This window comes from Leucopleurus acutus (assembly GCF_964270905.1).
Source record: "Leucopleurus acutus genome assembly, chromosome: 1".
NCBI classification, from domain to species: domain Eukaryota; kingdom Metazoa; phylum Chordata; class Mammalia; order Artiodactyla; family Delphinidae; genus Leucopleurus; species Leucopleurus acutus.
In genome coordinates, this window is record NC_139142.1 from 148,158,203 (window position 1) to 148,174,795 (window position 16,593).

Genomic DNA, 16,593 nt, shown 5'->3' on the forward strand with positions numbered 1-16,593 from the left:
AAAAGAAATAGAAAGTGATTGAGAAAATATTTGAAGAGATTATAGCTGAAAACTTCCCTAACATGGGAAAATAAATAGTCATCCAAGTCAAGGAAGTGCAAAGAACCCCATACAGCATAAACCCAAGGAGGGACATGTCAAAACACATATTAATCAAACCAATAAAAATTAAGTACAAAGAAAATATATTAAAAGCAACAAATAACAAGGGAAACTCCATAAGGTTATCAGCTGATTTTTCAGCGAAACTCTGCAGGCCAGAAGGGAGTGGAACTATATATTAAAAGGGATGAAAGGGGGAAACCTACAACCAAGAATACTCTACCCAGCAAGGCTTTCATTCAGATTTGATGGAGGAATTAAAAGCTTAACAGATAAGCAAAAGCTAAGAGAATTCAGCACCACCAAACTAGCCTTACAACAAATGCTGAAGGAACTTCCCTAGGCAGGAAACACAAGAGAAGAAAACAAGTGAGGAAAGGAAGAAAAAATATCTACAAAACAAAACCAAAACAATTAAGAAAATGGCAATAGGAACACACATATTGATAATTACCTTAAATGTAAATGAATTAAATGCTCCAACCAAAAGACATAGACAGGCTGAATGGATACAAAACAAGTGCAATGTATATGCTGTCTACAAGAGACCCACTTCAGACCTAGGAACACATACAGACAGAAAGTGAGCAGATGGAAAAAGATATTCCATGAGAATGGAAATCAAAGTAAAGCTGGAGTAGCAATTCTGATATCAGACAAAATAAAATTCAAAATAAAGACAGATACAAGAGACAAGGAAGGACACTACATAATAATCAAGGGATCATTCCAAGATATAAATTTGTAAATATATATGCATCCAATATAGGAGCACCTCAATATGTAAGTTAAATTAAAAGGGAAATCAACAGTAATACAATAATAGTGGGAGACTTTAACACCCTACCTACACCAATGGACAAGTCATCCAGACAGAAAATTAATAAAGAAACACAAGCATTAAATGACACATTAGACCAGATGGACTTAATTGATATTAATAGGATATTCCATACGATAGCATAAAAATATACTTTCTTTTCAAATGCAAACAGAACGTTCTCCAGGATAGATCACATCTTGTGTCACAAATCAACCCTCAGTAAAATTAAGAAAAGTGCAGTTGTACCAAGCATCATTTCTGACTACAACACTATGAGATTAAAAATCAATTACAGGAGAGAAAAACTGTAAAATCCCAAACACATGGAGGATAAACAATATGCTACTAAATAACCAGAGGTCACTGAAGAAATCAAAGAGGAAATTTAAAAATACCTAGAGAGAAATGACAATGAAAACACAATAATCTGAACCCTATGGAATGCAGCAAAAGTAGTTCTAAGAGGTAAGTTTATAGCAATACAATCCTACCTCAAGAAACAAGAAAAGTCTCAAATAAACAAGCTGGCCTTATACCTAAAGCTACTAGAGAAAGAAGAAAAAGAATTCCAAAGTTAGTAGAGGAAAGAAGTCATAAAGATCAGGGGAGAAATAAATGAAATAGAGACAAAGAAAACAAGAGCAAAGCTCAATGAAACTAAATGCTGGTTTTTTGGGAAGATAAAAAAAAAACTGATAAACCTATAGCCAGACTCATTAAGAAAAAAAGGGAGAGGACTAATATCAATAAACTTAGAATGAAAAAGGAAAAGTTACAATGGGCACCACAAAATACAAAGGATCATAGGAGACTACTACAAGCAACTATACATTAATGAAATGGAAAACCTAGAAGAAATGGACAAATTTTAGAAAGGTACAACCTTCCAAGAGTGAACCAGGAAGACATACAAACTATTAACAGACCAATCACAAGTACTGAAGTTGAAACTGTGATCAAAAATCTTCCAACAAAACAAAGTCTATGACCAGATGGCATTGCAGGTGAATTCTCTCAAAAAATTTAAGAAGAGTTTACACCTACCCCTCTTAAATTCTTCTAAAAAAATTGAAGAGGAAGGAACAATCCCAAGGTCATTCTACGAGGCCACGATCACCCTGATAACAAAACCAGACAACCAGACAAAGATATTACAAAAAAGAAAATTACAGGCCAATATCACTGTTGAACATAGACACAAAAATCCTCAACAAAATACTAGCAATCCAAATCCAACAACACATTAAGAGGATCATACACCGTGATCAAGTGGGATATATCCGAGGGATGCAAGGATTTTTCAAAATACGTAAATCAATGTGATACAGCACAGCAACAAATTGAAGAATGAAAACTGTATGACCATCTCAATAGTTGCAGAGAAATAATTTGACAAAATTCAACACCCATTTATGATAAAACTCTCCAGAAAGTAGTCATAGAGGAAACCTATCTCAACATAATAAAATGCCAAACCCAGAGCAAACATCATTCTCAATGGTGAAAAACTGAAAGCACTTCCTCTGAGATCAGGAAGAAGACAAGGATGTCCACTCTCACCACTATCATTCAACATAGTTTTGGAAGCTCTAGCCATGGCCATCAGAGGAGACAAAAAAATAAAATAAATCCAAATTGGAAAAGAAGAAGTAAAACTGTCACTGTTTGTAGATGACATGACACTATACATAGAAAATCCTAAACATGCCAACAGAGAACTACTGGAGCTCATTCATAAACTTGGTATTGTTGCAGGATACAAAATCAATACACAGAAATTTCTTCCCTTCCTGTACACTAGCAATGAAAGATCAGAAAGAGAAATCAAGGAAACAATTCCATTTACCATCTCATCAAAAAATGTAAAATACCTAGGAAGAAACCTACATAAGGAGGCAAAAGGCCTGTACTCAGAAAACTATAAGATACTGATGAAAGAAATAAAAGATGACACAAACGGATGGGGAACTATATCATGTTTTGGGATTGGAAGAATCAATAAAATGAAAATGCCTATACTACCCAAGGCAATCAATGGATTCAATGCAATCCCTTTCAAATTACCTATGGTATTTTTCACAGAATTAGAACAAAAAAATTTACAATTTGTATGGAAACACAAAAAAACCCAAATAGCCAAAGAAATCTTGAGAAAAAAAAACTGAGCTGCAGGCATCTGGCTCTGTGATTTCAGACTACACTACAAAGCTACAGTAATCAAAATAGTATGGTACTGGCACAGAAACAGAAATATAGATCAATAGAATAGGATTCAAAGTCCAGAGATAAACCCAGGCACCTATGGTCACCTAATCTATGACAAAGGAAACAAAAATACACAATAGAGGAAAGACAGTCTCTTCAATAAGTGGTGCTGGGAAAATTGGAGAGCTATATGAATGAAATTAGAATATTCTCTAACACCATACACAAAAATAAACTCAAAATGGTTTAAAGACCTAAATGTAAGACCGGTTTCCATCAAACTCTTAAAGGACAGCATAGGCAGAACACTCTTTGACATAAATAAATTTCAGCAAGATCTTTTTTGATCCACCTCCCAGAGTAAGGAAAATAAAAACAAAAATAAACAATTGGGGACTCATTAAACTTAAAAGCTTTTGCACAACAAAGGAAACCATAAACAGAACAAAAAGACAACCCTTAGAATAGTAGAAAATATTTGCAAATGAAGCAACTGACAAGGGGTTAATCTCCAAAATATACAGAGCTCATGCAGCTCAATATCAAAAAAAAAACAACCCAATCAAAAAATGGGCAGAAGATCTAAATAGACATTTCTCCAAAGGAGACATACAGATGGTTTAAAGCACATAGAAAGATGCTTAACATCACTATTAGAGAAATGCAAATCAAAACTACAATGATGTATCACCTCACTCTGGTCAGAATGGCCATTATCAAAAAAATCTATAAACAATAAATGCTAGAGAGGGTGTGGAGAAAAGGGAATCCTCTTACACTGTTGGTGAGAATGTAAACTGGTACAGCCACTTGGAGAACAGTATGGAGGTTCCTTGAGAAAACTGAAAAAAGGTTTACCAGATGATCTAGCAATCCCACTCCTGTACATATATACAGAGAAAACTATAATTTGGAAAGATACATGCACTCCAATGTTCCTTGCAACATTATTTACAGTAGCCAAGATGTGGAAGCAACCTGAAATGTCCATCTATGGATGAATGGATACGAAGATGTGGTATATACATACAATGGAATATTACTTAGCCATAAAAATGATGAAATAATGCCATTTGCAGCAATATGGATGCACCTAGAGACTGTCATACTGAGTGATGTAAGTCAGAGAGAGAAAGTCAAATATAATATGATATCATTTATATCTGGAATCCTAAAAATGTTACAAAGGAACTTAGCTACAAGACAGAAATAGAGTTACAGAAGTAACAAAAAAACTTATGGTTACCAGGGGCTAAGTGGGGGAAGGATAAATTGAAAGATTGGGATTGATATATACACACTACTATATAAAATAGATAACTAATAAGGACCTACTATATAGCAAGGGAACTCTACTCAATATTCCATAATGGCTTATCTGGGGAAATAATTTAAAAAAGAGTGGATTTATGTATATATACAACTGATTCATTTTGCTGTACACCTGAGACTAAGACAACATTGTAAATCAACTATACTCCAATAAAAATTAAAGAAAAATATCCTTCAGAATTCAAAAAAAGAGAGAGAGAGAACTTAGGAGCTTATCAGTGGACTGAAAACACTTTTCTTGAACCCTTGCTGACTCTATGCTCTATAAACTCTGTGTGCTATTTTTCATATTGGCATGATTTTTTTTAAGATAATTTAGAATACCAGTGGTCTTTTGGGAAAACATGACATTCTCAAATTTATTACTATAATTTTTTTCTTCTCACAATTGTTCTTCTCTTTCCTCTTTTTACTGAATCATTTTACAAGACCGTTTTCCGACCCCTACCCCCTCCATCCCTGTGTCCACCCTGCCAAACATTTCCCATTTCATTTCAGCCCCTCAGCTCTCTATGTCACTAAAATTTTAGGCTCCTTACTTTCCACTGAGGTTTCTCAAGGGACAAATGTACCCCTAAAATTAACCACCTCAGTCTGACAATAGAAAAGGTGCTAGTTGGAAACAAAACTGGAAGCTTATCAACTCACATGAGTTTAGAGACATCTAAACAGCTGCTAGATATCTCCTAAATCACTGACCTATAATTTAGTCCACAGCATTAATCAGATTACATTAAAAAGCAAAAAAAATCTTAACTGTCTCTTCCACAAATATTTGCAATTAGGTAAACTTAACTTGTTCTGTTTACCAGGATCATAATTCAAATACACACTACTATATACAAAATAGATAACTAATAAGAACCTGCCGTATATCACAGGGAACTCTACTCAATACTCTGTAATGGTCTATATGGGAAAAGAATCTAAAAAAAAAAGAAAAGAGTGGACATATATACAACTGATTCACTTTGTTATACACTTGAAACTAACACAACATTGTAAATCAACTATACTCTAATAAAAACTTTAAAATATATATATAAAGTGATGATAAACAAGTGAGTTTGCACTACTATTTCTTATTGAGTCAGCGCTAACATTTTAGAATGAAAGCTATAAGATCTCTGCATCTATCTGTAAGTTTATGCTTGTTTCTATATGTGTGCATGCATTTTATGTATATATGACATATTCTACTTCTGGGTGATAAAACTAAGTTAATTTATAAAACCACTTAAAGGAGTTCTATTCAAATTGGCTTAGAGAAAAAGATAATATGTGTAAACTATTTTTAAAACTCTCAGAAATATAGAAACAATTTGAATTTTTATGACATCACTTATATGTGGAATCTAAAATATAACACAAATGAACTTATCTATGAAACAGAAAAAGACTCACAGATATAGAGAACAGACATGTGTTTGCCAATGGGGAGAAGGGGTTAAGGGAAGGATGGATTGGGAATTTGGGATTATCAGATTCAAGCTGTGATATATAGGATGGATGAAAAACAATGTCCTACATTGTTATAGTTACAGTTATAGTTCCCTATATAGCACAGGGAACTATATTCAGTATCCTGTGATAAACCATAAAGGAAAAGAATATGAAAAATAATATATATATATGTATAACTGAGTCACTTTGCTGTACAGCAGAAATTAATACAACATTGTAAATCAACTATACTTCAATAAAATTTTTTTAAATGAAAAGAAATTACATTTGCCTGGGATAATCATGGAAAAATAAAGCTGTTCCCCGCCTTACAAGGCATTAAGGAAGGTACTTTTTGGAAGGCCCATGAACCTCAGTGGGGAAAACTGGTAGAAAACTTTTTACCAAAATCTATAGGTATTGCAGGCAAAATCTGGTGACAAGATCTTGGTTTAGATTTCTAGCCTCAAGAGTTGATGTTGATATTGAAAAGTCCAATCTGAAATTCCTGAAAAGTTCCAGCAAACCAAACTCAAGAGACCTAGTGGTCTATCAATAAACTTGCTGCACTTATGTAAGTAAATGGACCAAATTTCATGAGACTGCTTATTTTGCAAACAAATTAGTCTGACATTGATCCTCTCTCATAGAAGAGGTGATGACAATAGAAAGAAAAAATATTATGTTTCAATGGAAAATTACAAGGTACCCTTGTGAAATCAGTCGTGTACATTGTAAGTCTAGAAAAAATACTGAATTCTTCTAGTGTCCGGCAGTGTCTGGCTACACCTCTCCAAATTAAAGTTTCCAATATTTTTCCCCTCTGACTTGGAACCTTTGAGAACTAAACTGTCCTTTTCCTGAAGTCCTGCAAGCTGAAGCTAGACAACATGATATAACTTTAAGGAAATCACCACAGCAGATCATGTATGGGTAAACTTTATGGCTGCTGTTGTGTGGGCCACTCAGAAAGTTCTGGAACACCTGGATGCCATCTCACACTTATTCAAACTGCAAACCAGTAATACCATGTATTGCCACTGCTGTCCTAACTTTACCATTTAATAATACTTTGAGCCCAACATGAAGAAATCTTTTGGACTGGCTGCTCTTTGGAATCATAAACTGTTTTGTACTTTTTTTCATGGGGCTTTTTTTAGAGAGAGGGAGAGATGCAGAAATGGGAAGGCAGAGAGAGAAGGCAAAGACTAAGTGAGAAATGAGACTCCAAGAGAAGGAGATTGAGAGGCAACAAAAAATATGTGGTCAGAGACAGAGAGTACGAAAAAAAAAAAAAGAAAAGAGAGAGAGACAGAGACAGAGACAAAGGAATACACCACTCTCATGCCTCTGCAACTCCAGTCCTATCTTTGAGGTCTTCACTTTGTTTCTTGGTATTGGATATCATTTCCTCTCTGAATTTATTTATTTTTTTAACATCTTTATTGGAGTATAATTGATTTACAATACCGTGTTAGTTTCTGCTTTATAACAAAGTGAATCAGCTATACATATACATATATCCCCATATCTCCTCCCTCTTGCGTCTCCCTCACACCCTCCCAAGCCCACCCATCTAGGTGATCAGAAATCACCAAGCTGATCTCCCTGTGCTATGCGGCTGCTTCCCACTAGCTATCCATTTCACATTGGGGAGTATATATAAGTCCATGCCACACTCACCTCAACGCAGCCTACACCTCCCCTTCCCCACATCCTAAAGTCCATTCTCTACGTCTGCGTCTTTATTACTGTCCTGCCCCTAGGTTCTTCAGAACATTTTCTTTTATTATTATTAGATTCCATATATATGTGTTAGCATACGGTATTTGTTTTTCTCTTTCTGATTTACTTCACTCTCTATGACAGACTCTAGGCCTATCCACCTCACTACAAATAACTCAATTTCATTTCTTTTTATGGTTGAGTAATATTCCATTGTATATATGTGCCACAACTTCTTTATCCATTCATCTGTCAATGGACATTTAGGTTGCTTCCATGTCCTGGCTATTGGAAATAGTGCCACAATGAACACTGTGGTACATGACTCTTTTTGAATTGTAGTTTTCTCAGGGTATATGCCCAGTAGTGGGATTGCTGGGTCGCATGGTAGTACTTTTCTTAGTTTTTTAAGGAATCTCCACACTGTTCTCCATAGTGGCTGTATCAATTTACATTCCCACCAAAAGTGCAAGAGTGTTCCATTTTCTCCACGCCCTCTCCAGCATGTATTGTTTGTAGATTTTTTGATTATGGCCATTCTGATAGGTGTGTGGTGATACCTCCTTGTAGTTTTGACTTGCATTTCTCTAATTATTAGTGATGCTGAGAATTCTTTAATGTGTTTGTTGGCAATCTGTATATGTTCTTTGGAGAAGTCTCTATTTAGGTCTTCTGCCCATTTTTGGATTGAGTTGTTTGTTTGTTTTGATACTGAGCTGCATGAGCTGTGTGTAAATTTTGGAGATTAATCCTTTATCAGTTGCTTCATTTGCAAATATTTTCTCACATTCTGAGGGTTGTCTTTTCATCTTGTTTATGTTTTCCTTTGCTCTGCAAAATCCTTTCAGTATCATTAAGTCCCATTTGTTTAGTTTTATTTTTATTTACACTTCTCTGGGGGGGGGCTCAAAAAGGATTTTGCTGTTATTTATGTCATAGCGTGTTCTGCTTATGTTTTCCTCTAAGAGTTTTATAGTGTCTGGCCTCACATTTAGGACTTTAATCCATTTTTAGTTTATTTTTGTGTATGGTGTTAGGGAGTGTTCTAATTTCATTCTTTTACTTATAGCTGTCCAGTTTTCCCAGCACCACTTACTGAAGAGACTGTCTTTTCTCCATTGTATATTCTTGCCTCCTTTATCAAGAATAATCTGACCAGGCTTCCCTGGTGGCGTAGTGGTTAAGAGCCCACCTGCCAATGCAGGGGAAATGGGTTCAAGCCCTGGTCCAGGAGGATCCCACATACCACGGAGCCACTAAGCCCATACACCACAACTACTGAGCCTTTGCTCTAGACCCCATGAGCCACAACTACTGAGCCCGCATGCCACAACTACTGAAGCCTGTGTGCCTAGAGCCTGTGCTCCATGGCAAGAGAAGCCACTGCAATGAGAAGCCCACTCACCACAATGGAGAGTGGCCCCCACTTGCTGCAACTACAGAAAGCTCCCACATGCAGCAACAAAGACCCAACGCAGCCAAAAATAAATAAATTTATATATATATAAAAAGAATAAGTTGACCATATGTTTGTGAGCCTATCTCTGGCCTTTCTATCCTGTCCAATTGATCTATATTTCTCTTTTTGTGTCAGTACCATACTATCTCGATTACTGTAGCTTTTTAGTATAGTCTGAAGTCAGGGAGCCTGATTCCTCCAGCTCCATTTTTCATTCTCATGATTGATTTGGCTATTCAGGGTCTTTTGTGTTTCTATACAAATTGTGAAAATTTTTGTTCTAGTTCTGTGAAAAATGCCATTGGTAGTTTGATAGAGGTTGCATTGAATCTGTAGATTGCTTTGTGTAGTATACTTATCTTAACAATGTTGATTCTTCTAATCCAAGAACATGGTATATCTCTCCATCTGTTGGTATCAGCTTTAATTTCTTTCATCAGTGTCTTATAGTTTTCTGCATACAGGTCTTTTGTCTCCATAGGTAGGTTTATTCCTAGGTATTTTATTCTTTTTGTTGCAATGGTAATTGGGAGTGTTTCCTTAATTTCTCTTTCATATTTTTCATCATTAGTGTATAGAAATTCAAGAGATTTCTGGGCATTAATTTTGTATCCTGTAATTTACCAAAATTACTGATTAGCTCTGGGAGTCTTCTGGTACCCTCGTTAGGATTCTCTATGTATAGTATCCTGTCATCTGCAAACATCGACGGCTTTACTTCTTTTCTGATTTGGAATCCTTTTATTTCTTTTTCGTCCTGATTGCTGTGGCTAAAACTTCCAAAACTATGTTGAATAAGAGTGGTGAGAGTTGAGAACCTTGGCTTGTTCCTGATATCAGTGGAAATGGTTTCAGTTTTTCAGCATTAAGAACAATGTTGCCTGTGAGTTTATCAGATATGGCCTTTATTATGTTGAGGTAAGTTCCCTCTATGCCTACTTTCTGGAGATTTTTTATCATAAATGGGTGTTGAATTTTGTCGACAGCTTTTTCTGCATCTATTGAGATGATCATATGGTTTTTCTCCTTCAATTTGTTAATATGGTTTATCACATTAATTGATTTCTGTATATTGAAGAATCCTTAAATTCCTGGGGTAAACCCCTCTTGATCATGTTGTATGATCCTTTTAATGTGTTGTTGGATCCCGTTTGCTAGTATTGTGTTGAGGATTTTTGCCTCTGTGTTCATCAGTGATATTGGCCTGTAGTTTTGTTTCCGTGTGACATCTTTGTCTGGTTTTGGTATCTGGCTGATGGTGGCCTCCTAGAATGTGCTTAGGAGTGTTCCTCCTTCTGCTATATTTTGGAAGAGTTTGGGAAGGATAGGTGTTAGCTCTTCCCTAAATGTTTGATAGAATTCACTTGTGAAGCCATCTGGTCCTGAGCTTTTGTTTGTTGGAAGATTTTCAATCACAGTCTCACTTTCAGTGTTTATGACTGGTCTGTTTCAATTACCTATTTCTTCCTGGCTCAGCCTCAGAAGTTTGTGCTTTTCTAAGAACTTGTCCATTTCTTTGTGGTTGTCCATTTTATTGGCAAATAGTTGCTTGTAGTAATCTGTCATTGTCCTTTGTATTTCTGCAGTGTCAGTTGTTACTTCTCCTTTTTCATTTCTAATTCTGTTGATTTGAGACTTTTCCCTTTTTTTCTTGATGAGTCTGGCTAATAGTTTATCAATTGTGTTTATCTTCTCAAAGAAAGAGGTTTAGTTTTATTGATCTTTGCTGTTGCTTCTTTCACTTCTTTTTCATTTATTTATGATCTGACTTTTATGATTTCTTTCTATATGCTAACTTTGGGGGGTTTTTGTTCTTCTTTCTCTAATTGCTTTAGCTGGAAGGTTAAGTTGTTTGTTTGAGATGTTTCCTGTTTCTTGAGGTAGGATTGTATTGCTATAAGCTTCCCTCTAAGAACTGCTTTTGCTGCATCCAAAAGGTTTTGGGTCATCATGTTTTCATTGTCATTTGTTTCTAGGTATTTTTTGACTTCCTCTTTGATTTCTTCAGTGATCACTTGGTTTTTAAGTAGTGTATTGTTTAGCCTCCATGGGTTTGGATTTTTTACAGTTTTTTCCTGTAATTGATATCTAATCTCATAGCATTGTGCTCCGAAAAGATACTTGATATGGCTTCAATTTTCTTAACTTTACCAAGTGTTGATTTGTGACCCAAGATATGAGCTATCCTGGAGAATGTTCCATGAGCATATGTGAAGAAAGTGTATTCTGTTGTTTTTGGATGGAATGTTCTATAAACAGCAATTAAGTCCATCAGGTTTAATGTATCATTTAAAGCTTGTGTTTCCTTATTTATTTTCATTTTGGGTGATCTGTCCATTAGTGAAAGTGGGGTGTTAAAGTCCCCTCCTATGATTGTGTTACCATTGATTTCCCCTTTTATGGCTGTTAGAATTTGCCTTATTTATTGAGGTGCTCCTATGTTGGGTGCATAAATATTTACAATTTCTATATCTTCTTGATTGATCCTTATGTAGTGTCTTTATTTGGCTCTTATAATATTCTATATTTTAAAGTCTATATTGTCTGATGTGACAATTCATACTCCAGCTTTCTTTTGATTTCCATTTGCATGGAATATCTTTTTCCATCCCCTCACTTTCAGTCTGTATGTGTTTCTAGGTCTGAAGTGGGTGTCTTGTAGACAGCATATATATGGGTCTTGTTTTTGTATCCATTCAGCCACTTTATGTCTTTTGGTTGGAGCATTTCATCCATTTACATTTAAAGTAATTATCGATATGTATGTTCCTATTACCATTTTCTTAACTCTTTTGGGTTTTTTATTATAGGTCTTTTCCTTTGCTTGTGTTTTCTACCTATAGAAGTTCCTTTAGCATTTGTTGTAAAGCTGGTTTGTTAGTCTGAATTCTCTTAGTTTTTGCTTGTCTGTAAAGGTTTTAATTTCTCCATCGAATCTGAATGAGATCCTTGCTATGTAGAGTAATCTTGGTTGTAGGTTTTTCCCTTTCATCACTTTGCATATGCCATGCCACTCCCTTCTGGTTTGCAGAGTTTCTTCTGAACGATCAGCTGTTAACTTTCTGGGGATTCCCTTGTATTTCATTTGTTGTTTTCCCCTTACTGCTTTTAATATGTTTTCCTTGTATTTAATTTTTGATAGTTTGATTAATATGTGTCTGTGCATGTTCTTCTTGGATTTATCCTGTATGGGACACTCTGTGCTTCCTGGTCTTGATTAACTATTTCCTTTCCTATATTAGGGAAATTTTCAACTATAATCTCTTCAAATATTTTCTGAGTCTCTCTCTTTTTCTCTTATTCTTCTGGGACGCCTATAATTCTAATGTTGGTGCTTTTAATGTTGTCCCAGAGGTCTCTAAGACTGTCCTAAATTATTTTCGTTCTTTTTTCTTTATTCTGCTCTGTGGTATTTATTTCCACTATTTTATATCCAGGTCACTTATCTGTTCTTCTGCCTCAGTTATTCTGTTTTTGATTCCTTCTAGAGAATTTTAAATTTCATTTATTATGTTGTTCATCACTGTTTGTTTGCTCTATATTTCTTCTAGCTCCTTGTTAAACATTTATTGTAGTTTCTCCATTCTATTTCCAAGATTTTGGATCACGTTTACTATCATTACTCTGAATGCTTTTTCAGGTAGCCTGCCTATTTCCTCTTCATTTGTTTGGTCTGCTGCATTTTCACCTTGCTCCTTTCTTATGTGTTTCTCTGTATTCTTATTTTGCTTAACTTACAGTGTTTGTGGTCTCCCTTTTGAAGACTGCAAATTCATATTTCCCATTGTTTTTGGTGTCTGCCCCCTGTTGCTAAGGTTGGTGCAGTGGGTTGTGTAGGCTTCCTGGTGGAAGGGACTCATTCCTGTGTCTGGTGGATGGGGCTGGATCTTGTCTTTCTGGTGGGCAGAACCGCGTCTGGTGGTGTGTTTTGCTGTGTCTGTGACCTTATTATGATTTTAGGCAGCCTCTCTGCTAATGTTTGAGATTGTGTTCCTGTCTTCCTAGTTGTTTGGCATAGGGTGTCCAGAACTGTAGCTTGCTGGTCATTGAGTGGAGCTGGGTCTTAGCATTGAGATGGAGATCTTTCACTGTTTGATATTACATGGAGCCAGGTGGTCTCTTGTGGACCAATGTCCTGAACTCAGCTCTCCCACCTCAGAGGCACAGGACTGACACCCGGCCAGAGCACAAAGACTTTGTCACCTACATGGCTCAGAAGAAAAGAGAGCTAAAAAGAAAGAAGGAAAGAAAAAATAAAAAAGGTTTTGAAATAAAAAATAATTATTAAAAATTAAATTTTTTAAATTAATTAAAAAAAGAAAGAAAGAAAGAAGAGATTAACCAAACCAAATAACAAATCCACCAATGATAACAAACACTAAAAATTATACTAAAAAAAAAACAACACAAATAAACCCCCAAAAAACAAACAATAAAAACAGACAGACAGAACCTTAGGACAAATGATAAAAGCAAAGCTATACTTTCCAAATCACACAAAGAAGCATACACATACACACTCACAAAAAGAGAAAAAAGAAAATATATATATATCTATATATTAAAAACAAAGGAGGAAGAGAGCTACCAAATCAGTAAACAAATCTACCAAAGATAATAAACTTTAAATAATAAACTAAGATAAATATAAAACCTAAAACAAATTAGATGCAGAAAGAAACCCCCAAGTCTACAGTTGCTCCCAAAGTCCACTGCCTCAATTTTTTGGTGATTCATTGTTTTTTCAGGTATTCTACAGATGCAGGGATCATCAAGTGGATTGGGGAGATTTAATCTGCTGATCTTGAGGCTGCTGGGAGAAATTTCCCTCTCTCTTCTTTGTTTGCACATCTCTTGTGGTTCAGCTTTGGATTTGGCCCCACCTCTGCATGTAGGTTGCCTGAGGGCATCTGTTCCCTACCCTGACAGGATGGAATTAAAGTAACCACTGATTCGGGAGATCTGGCTCACTCAGGCATGGGAGAGGGAGGGGTACGGAACGTGGGGTGAGCCTACAGTGGCAGAGGCCAGCATGACGTTACAACAGCCTGAGGCATGCCGTGTGCGCCCCTGGGGAAGTTGTCCCTGGATCCTGGAACCCTGGCAGTGGTGGGCTACACAGGCTCCCAGGAGGGGAGGTGTGGATAGTGACATGTGCTTGCATACAGGTTTCTTGGTGACTGCAGCAGCAGCCTTAGCCTTTCATGCCTGGGTCTGATGTCCTCGCTGGTAGACGCAGCTCACGCCCATCTCTGAAACTCGTTTAAACAATGCTCTGAATCCCCTTTCCTCGTGCACCTTGAAACAACTATCTCTTGCCTCTTTGGCAGGTCCAGACTGTTTTCTGGACTCTCTCCAGGCTAGTTGTGGTGCACAGATCTCCTTCAGGCTGTCTTCATGCAGCCAACCCCAGTTATTTCCCTGAGATCTGAACTCCGAAGCCCAAACCTCAGCTCCCAGCTCCACCCAACCCTGGCAGGTGAGCAGAGAAGCCTCTCGGGCTGGTGAGTGCTGGTCGGCACTGATCCTCTCTACAGCAATCTCTCTGCTTTGCCCTCTGCACCCCTGTTGCTGCCCTCTCCTCCTAGGCTCTGAAGCTTCCCCCCACCACCAGCCCACGTCTCTGCCAGTGAAGGGGATTCCTAGTGTGTGGAAACTTTTCCTCCTTCACAGCTCTCTCCTGGATGTGCAGGTCCCATCCCTATTCTTCTGTCTCTGTTTTTTCTTTTATCTTTTGCCCTACCCAGGTACGTGGGGAGTTTCTTGCCTTTTGGGAAGTCTGAGGTCTTCTGCCAGTGTTCAGTAGGTGTTCTGTAGGAGTTGTTCCACATGTAGATGTATTTCTGATGTATCTATGGGGAGAAAGGTGATCTCTGCATCTTACTCCTCTGCCATCTTGAAGGTCTCCCCACCGTCTCTGAATTTAGAATCACAAATCTTCACCTTTTGAACTGTTCTTGGATACCACCTAACTCATCCTCTCCTTTTTTGTGGATTTTTTTCTGCATTTAGTTTACATATAAATGGATGTATATATGTAATAAAGTTCATCCTTTTGCTTCAGTGTGGAGCTGCCCTGCTGGAATGTGGGCTTAGCATTGCCAGATTTTCTGAGTTTTCAAGAAAAACTGACAATTGAGATTTATAGTGAGATGTTTCCTAATTTTAAAATATTGGAAAAAAACATAAACAAAACACTAGGCCCAACACAGATCTCTGTCTCTCTTCCTCTCTCCCTCTCTCCCTCCCTCCTTTCTCTCTCTCTCTCTCTCTCTGTCTGTCTGTCTCTCTCTCTCTGTCTCTCTCTGTCTCTGCCTTTATCTTTTGTTGAAGTAAAATTAACATTAAAAAAATTTAGTATTTGAACCAGTTTAAAGTCTACAAGTCAGTGAATTCCACTACACTTACAATGTGCAGTCATCACCAAAGTCTAATTCCAGAACATTTCATCACCCCAAGAAGAAACCTTGTATCCATTGTTTATGGATCTGTTCAACTGATGAACAGATTTTAAAAATGTCATCTATCCATACTTTGAAATATTATTTATCCATAAAAATAAATGGAGTACTGATAATGCTATAAGAGATGAATCCTGAAAACCTCATGCTCAATGAAAGAAGTCATTCACAAAAGGCTACATATTGTATGATTCCATTTATATGAATTGTCCATAATAGTCACATACATAGAGACAAGAAGCAGATTAGCGGTTACATGGGGCTAATGGGGTAATAGGTAATGGGGAATAGGGAATGACTACTACTATGGCTCTTCTGACATACAGGCTTTCAGTTTGTGGCTTCTGGATAAAGGCAATTCATTCTCTACATAGCTGGAGGCTCAAAGAGGAAAGAGACTGGCTTGCAGTCACATACCTCCTGTTTTTCAGAGAAAGCTCTGAGCACATTTTGCCACCTCTCACAGGGAGTCCCCAGAGCTCTCAAGTCCCCGTGCCTCATGTTTTACTCTTGGGCATCATAAGCTCAATATTAAGCCCATTCCCTAGAGATAACTCAGCCATCCCAATATATGGAGTGAAGGTCTAGAGCATGGAGACCATTATAGAGGTGAGAACCAAGGCACAACCAGATAAAGTCACTTGTCCAAAGTCACGCAGCTGATAAGTGGCAAGAACCAGAGTGTGAACCCAAGCAGGCTGGTTCCTTAATCATTATTCTTAATTATTATTCAAATACATGAAAGAACAAATGAATGACTAATTGAATTAGTATATGTGAAGAGATGAATGTATGGATGTTCCTACAGGTTTAAAAGAAGGATAGCTTTGGAATCATACAGACTTGTGTTGAAACCTCAGCTCATCCTATGACACACTGGGAGCTGTTGAGCCACTCTCTTGTCCTGACCTCAGTTTGCTCATCTGAAAAATGTGGCTGAGAAGAAGTTAAATGTTTACTTACAGCTTCCTCTTGTGATCATCAAGCAAGGCAACAAAAAAATGGGTGCGAATATCAGGTATGTTAAGTGTACACACTATCAA